The following is a 7,500-nucleotide window of genomic DNA, read 5'->3' as shown; positions in this document are numbered from 1 at the left end:
GGTCGGAAACAGACGTAAGCTTGATGTGACTGGGGCCCTCAGTTGAAGCCAATCGACTAGTAGCTTACAAAAAAAAAACAAAAAAAAAAAAAAACGTAATTAACAACCGACCCAGTTCTTGGGTTTAAAAATGGAATTTTGGTAGAAAACGTTTTTTCTACACTCTGGACGTGATTTTTTTTTAAATGCTGAATCCTTTAGTACGATTAGATATATATTATACACTGTAATCAATGCAAGACGCATCTAATTAGTTGAAGGGATTTCCTCGGGACAAAACAAGGATCTCGGCTCGGCAAGATCTTGTTTTGTTCCGGAGTTGCCTCCAGGATGAAGAAAGTCACATCAACAGGGGACAACAAACATCTCAAAAATACGTCACTTTATCAAAACTTTGATACTCGAAAAGCGGATAGATATTTTCTGTTATTAGTATCACCCCGTCCAACGTAGGGAAACGTTCTATTTGATATTTTATGGCTAAAGACAGATAATTTCATACTAATTAAGTGGCAGTTTCCGGTTTGGGGTCTCGACCTATTGAGGACGCTTTCAGACCTCAAGGCACGTTATGTTCGGTACAATTATCGCTCGACGATGATCGTTCATGGCTCAACGATGATCGTCAAACAATTGTCTAGAGCAATGATTCTTTGTTTTTGAATGATGGGGCTGTTTTGCTTCAACCGAACCTATAACCAACGCGCTTACCCAAATAGGATTCCAGGTAGTAGGATGCGCGTCACCCATCATTGGCTGTGTTATTAGGCTAATATTCTCACCGACCAAAACATACCTTTAGGATACAATAAGCCCTAAGTCTGTCACAGGTTAAATCCTTTGACTGGAAATAAATTACCGGTGTGTAACGTGCAATTGCATAATATGAAGCTCAGAGTAATCTACGACAACAAATTATTTATAGATTATGTTTAATGACAGTAATTGCTCGACTAGTAGTATTGGTCAAGTAATTGCCGGAACGACCATTAGGTAGTAATAGGGTGGTGGTTGTCATATTGACAAAGTATATTGATGTCAATTATTGGGATATTGATGTTTCTGAGGATGATTTATGATGCCCTGATTATAAGAGCAGTAAAGTTGCTACATCCATCAGGATGATCACCAAAGTAGTTAGTATTATCAGCGACATCAATATCACCATATTTGCCACTATTGTCGCTAATAATACCACCACAAACATCACCACCACTACCAACACTACTACCACCACTACCACCACAGCCACCAGTATCACCACTACCACCACTATTCACTACTACTACCACCACAATCACCACCACTACCACCACCTACCACAACCACTACAAGCACTACCAGCACTGCCATCACTACCACCACCTACCACAAGTACCACCACTACAAGCATTGCCCTCATTACCACCACTACGAGTACTACCACCACTACCAGCACTGAAGCCACCAAAATTAACACCCCAATTACCACCACCACAAGCACTACCACTACGATTACTACCACTACTACCACCTCCTCCTCCTCCTCCTCCTCCTCCTCCTCCTCCTCCTCCTCCTTTTCCTCCTCCTCCTTTTCCTCCTCCTCTTCTTCCTCTTCCTACTCCACGAGAGTCACCTTGATCTTTTTTTACTCGAAGTCATCTAAGAGAGAGAGGTGCAGTGATGATGATAGCTGAACAGCATTTACGAGTATATGAACCATCTCCTCCTTCGAGACTAATGACTCATAATAGAGCCTTTGCTGTCGCCAACAACGAGCCGCAACGGCGGAGCCGGACAGTGTGACACCGCCCTTATGCTACCGAAAGGGGGAAGGGTGCCACGGAAAGGATTGAAATAGACTGATGGTATTCGTAATAAAAGGAATCGTACCAACCAATACGGAAGGAGGTAGTTAAAAAGAATCTTAAACTAGTTGCACCTGACTGGGAACCACGGAATTGAATTGAAGGGAAAACCATCAAACGGAACGGTCGGTAGAGGTCACCGTTTATTCTAACTGTAATTTCATGGAAAATGAACCCGAAAATTATTTTATTTTTTTTTTTTTTTTTTAGTTCTCTAACCAAACCAGTGAATCTAAATATTTGTTCTTGGCTATGAGGATCTTTTATTCAAATCCAATTTCGAACTTTCTAAATTGGTGAGCAAGTTGAAATGCCACTGTGGTGTGGTCGGTTTGGATCCAACCTCGTGAGTAGCTAAAATACCAGATGAATTCTATGTACCCAGACTATCCGACCTGTTGGTCTCGATAGTGATGGCTCTAATCTCGTTTTACAATGCGGGGGTTTGTGGGTTTCACTCACCTGAACAGAACCTCACAACCCCAGTCCCTTCACCCTAGCCACCCCTTCACCCGAACCAAGCAACCACCCCTTCACCCCAGGTACACATTAATAACAGTCACCCCTTTTCTCCCCAGTCACATATTCAACTTAGTTGTCCCTTCACCTCAGTCGTCCCTTCTCCCCCAGACATTAATTTTCTTTCAGCCACCCCTTCACCCCTAGCAACCCCTTCACCCCTAGCAACCCCCTTCACCACCTGTAACCTCTTCAAACGTAGACACCTCTTAATCCCCAAATATCCCTTCAACCCCAACCACGCTTTCATACCCAAGCAACCGTTTTATCAATCAGATACCACTTCAACTCTACCCACCCCTTCACTGTAGCCAGAAAGGGCAAATAAAATCTTTTGGGTACAAAAATAAATTGTATTAATTACTAAATTTTTACAAGGGCCTCTCGTTAGCTCTATCCAGAAGTTACGCTCGAGCTACCGTCACACTTGCTATTGTTAACGCTTTTGTTTTCCCTGGCTTACAGCGATACGTGTAGCTGTCTGGTCACATCACTCGCCAAGTCCGCTAGCGGAATCAACCGATCATAACAACAACACAAGGCTTATCTCTTTATCTAGCAGTAGGGATGTTTGATGTTCCAAAGGGTTTCATGCTCACGAACTTTGTTTTATGAGTCTTATATTAGCCTCAGGGGACCAATGAAGTTGATGTAACAAGTTTTCGGCCCTGTGAATATATTTGTTTTTCTTACACACCACCGAGGTCATATGAAAACTGAATGCTATATTTCCGTCAAATTAAATTTTACATTTGGGAATTTTCTTGTCTGTCTTTTTATTTCATTATTCATTAAAAGTTATTAAAAAAAATTGCGATATTTGTTTATTGCATATATGTCGAATAAACAATAGTTTCCTAATACCTCCCCGCTCGTCTACCGCTATCACTAGCACTAGATGCCAAGGAAAATCGTTCATTCGGGAAGCTCAAAGCAGTGAGAATAAGTAGCCAGTGCAGCGCAAATTACTGGTCAAGCAAACCGTATCGCCGGATTCAGCAATTTGAGAAGGGAGTGTGACCAGCGGTTCTCAACCAGGGTTCCCCGGAACCCTGAGGTTCCGCAAAAGGTCCCTAAGGGTTCCGCGAGAACAAGTGAGATAAGCTAATGCACGTTTGATTTTCTATTTGATTTCATATACGTAATATAATTAAATACGCACGACATATTCTTGGTTATTGCAATAATGTAATATAGACATCATCCTATCTAACCTATTTTTACTATGAAAATAAAATGAGAAAGATATGGTATATATATATATATATATATATATATATATATATATATATATATATACATATATATATATGTATATATATATATATATATATATATATGTTTATATAGATATATATATATATATATATATATTTTTTTTTTTTTTTTTTTTTTTTTTTTGCATAGGGGTTCCTTGAGACATGCAATTTATTTCAAAGGTTATGCAAGGGTATAAAGATTGAGAAACGCTGCTCTAGACGCTCGGGTAATCGGTGGCAAGTGGTGAACAGGAAGTGCTGGGGTTGCATCTGTTGACGTGCGATTTAGGTGATGCTGCACTGGGATTTTTATAGGTTGCTACACTGAATATCAACGCAATAATAACATAGTTGGGGCTTGGATATATCACACACAGACACCCCTTTACCCCTAAGGACTCCCTCACCCTTTTAAACAGAACATCCCCTTTAAGTCCAACCCTCCATTTGACCACAAATTTCCCTTTAAACCCAACCTTCCTTTTAACCTCAATTTCTACCTTTAGTCCAACAACCTCTTTAAGCCCAACCGTCCCTTTAACCACCAACTTCCACCTTCAGTCTAACCACCTCTTTAATCCCAACCGTCCCTTTAACCCCAACCTCCCCTTTCAGTCCATCCCTCCCTTTAACCCAACTTCCCCCCTTCAGTCCAACCACCTCTTTAAGCCCAACCGTCCCTTTAACCCCAACCTCCCCTTTCAGTCCAACCACCTCTTTAAGCCTAACCGTCCCTTTAACCCCAACCTCCCCTTTCAGTCCATCCCTCCCTTTAACCCCAACTTCCCTCTTCAGTCCAACCACCTCTTTAAACCTAACCGTCCCTTTAACCCCAACCTCCCCTTTCAGTCCATTCCTCACTTTAACCCCAACTTCTACCCTTCAGTCCAACCACCTCTTTAAGCCCAACCGTCCCTTTAACCCCAACCTCCCCTTTCAGTCTATCCCTCCCTTTAACCCCAACTTCCCCCTTCAGTCCAACCACCCCTTTAAGCCCAACCGTCCCTTTAACCCTAACCGTCCCTTTAACCCCAACCTCCCCTTTCAGTCCATCCCTCCCTTTAACCCCAACTTCCCCCTTCAGTCCAACCACCTCTTTAAACCTAACCGTCCCTTTAACCCCAACCTCCCCTTTCAGTCCATCCCTCCCTTTAACCCCAACTTCCCCCTTCAGTCCAACCACCTCTTTAAGCCCAACCGTCCCTTTAACCCCAACCTCCCCTTTCAGTCCATCCCTCCCTTTAACCCCAACTTCCCCCCTTCAGTCCAACCACCTCTTTAAGCCCAACCGTCCCTTTAACCCTAACCTTAACCCTAACCCTTTTCAATTCCATATAAGGGCATTGAATCCAGAAGGCTCGACCCATCTTCATCCGGTGCGGAATTGGAAACCATATTTGGTTGTTATTGACAGATGAGGGTGTTGTCGCACAAAGAAAATAGAAGATACTGTGTCTGTGTAGGTCTTTCGGTCTGTGTCTGTGCGTCTGTGTGTCTGTGTGTCTGTGTCTGTGTTGGCCATTCTGTTTGTATCTCTGTATGCCAGTCTGTCGGGTTGTTGTGACCATTATTGTCTTTATTAATCAACCTATCTGTTTCTGTGTTCGTCTTTATGTGTTGGCCGTTCTGTCTCTCAATGTGATGGTCATTCTGTGTTTATGTCTGTGTCTGCATTTGGCTATCTTGGTTAGTTTGTATGTGTTTTAACCCTCTAACACAGTGTTCGTTAACCAAGGTTCGATCGAACCCCAGGGGTTCGGTGAGTCAGTTTCGGCGGTTCGGCGGTTCGGCGCATTTCTGGAATTGTCTCTGAGAGGCAACAGCAAAAGTCACATTGATTTGCAGTAAATATTTTCGTTTTATGTGAAATTCATGTTTTGTTGGTTTTGTTCTTTGAACACCGTGATTTCGTGTGCAAATGATCCATGGTACAGTTTGTGCACTAATACAGTATATGGTTCCTATGTTTTGAATTTGAAGAAAAAAAAAAAAAAAATTCCAACTACGAAGGGTTCGATGAATGCATGTATGAAACTTGCGGGGTTCAGTACCTCCAACAAGGTTAAGAACCACTACTCTAACATATTAAATATAGTACTGGGCATGTATTAGTGTGTCTTTATGTGGAAGCTGCGAAGTGGGAAGTCTTAACGGGGGAGTACAGTTTTGATCAAATTAGGTTAAGAAAAATTGTGCTGAAATCTTATATTGTGAAAAAGTTGGTTCTATGTCGGTGGTATAATTTTGAAAAGGAGTTTTAAGAAAGAAAAAGATGGAAAAATAGTTTCACATAATGCAGCTATTTAAGTTGCATCTAAGGCCAAAGTTAATCAAGTTAATAAGTTAGTACAGTTAACATAATTAGTAAGTTAATAATGAAGTTGGTAATAAAATCAATATATCGATAAAGTGTCCTGATAACTTAGTTTCGTATTTACTTTTATTGATTTTATTTGAAGATTTATACATATAAAGTATGTAACACAAGGAATTGACTGCATCATTCCTTTCATTTTGTGTTGCATCCGAAAGGTGCTGCAGGCTCTCGGCAGGATCAAGTGATCGTGACGGGCCCGGAGAGCCCGCTATCCTTTTATCTTATTCATTTATTTATTTATTTATATATGTTTTTGTTTATTTGTTTATTTATTTTTTTTTATTCATTTGTTTCTATTTATTTATCTATTTATTTATCTTTATTTATTCATGTATTTAATAATTAATTTATCTATTTGCATAAATGGCTATACATAAACGTGTATACCTATGTTTTGGCCAGTCTGTCTGTGTAAGTGTTCATCTCTCTGTCTGTGTAGTCATTCTGTGTACGTATTTACCATTATGTGCTAGCCATTCCTTGCGCATGCTGGCCATTCTATTTGTATTGGCCATTCTATTTACGTGTTCGTCATTCTGTCTGTGGTGGTCGCCCTATGCACTTGCTCAGTCTCTGTTTGTGTGTTGGCCATATTGGTTATGCATGTGTTGACTATTTTCTGCACATGTTAACTTCTCTAATATGTGTCACTGTGTCCTTGTGTTTGTATATCTGTCCTAAAAATCAGATACATAAATAAATTAATAAATGAATGGAATAAGATAAAAGAGCCGCCTGAGAGTATGTCTGTTCTCTCACCATGTGAAACTCTGCATGTGGATGACCGTCATGAGAATTCAATTTACCTGGCAGTTACCGGGCAGAACATGTCTCCCATTGACCTAACATTACGCGTTCGATAGGTGTCGATTTATTTATTTATTTATTTATTCATTTATTTATTTATTCATTCTATTTTATCTATTTATCTATTTTATTTTATCTATATTTATTTATTTATCTATTCATTCATTCATTCATTTATTTATTTATCTATTTTATTTATTTACTTATTTATTTACTTATTCATTTATTTTATTTACTTTATTTATTCTATTTATTCTATTTATTTATTTATTCATTTATCTATTTTGTTTATTTATCTATTTATTTATTCATCTATTTGTTTATTTATTTATTTGTCTATTTATTTACTTATTTATTCATTCAGTTATTTATTTATTTATCTATTTATTTATTTATTTATCTATCTATTTTCTATTTATTTATTCATCATTAGTATCATCATGATTAATTTCAATTTTTTTTTTTTTTTTTTTTCCTCAAAGCTAAATGCCTTAGCAAGTGAGAACAATATGCGGCACACTCGCTGGCTGGCACTTGTTCCTCTACTGGTATACAGAGAGGGCCATTCTGGTAGAAAGCGAGCCAATGTGACAAGCGTAGGTCGCTGCCCGCCAGGAAAGCCTAAGAAACCTTAGGGTTGAAAAGCGACCAAGGTTTTCTGTTTTTGAAATGTATTTCTCTGTGTTGCTCT

Source organism: Oratosquilla oratoria, chromosome 38 (genome assembly GCF_046742065.1).
Source record: "Oratosquilla oratoria isolate Oo_2021 chromosome 38, ASM4674206v1, whole genome shotgun sequence".
In the NCBI taxonomy this organism is placed as follows: Eukaryota; Metazoa; Arthropoda; class Malacostraca; order Stomatopoda; family Squillidae; genus Oratosquilla; species Oratosquilla oratoria.
The sequence above is the reverse complement of the archived record's forward strand: the minus strand, read 5'-3'. Positions refer to the sequence as shown.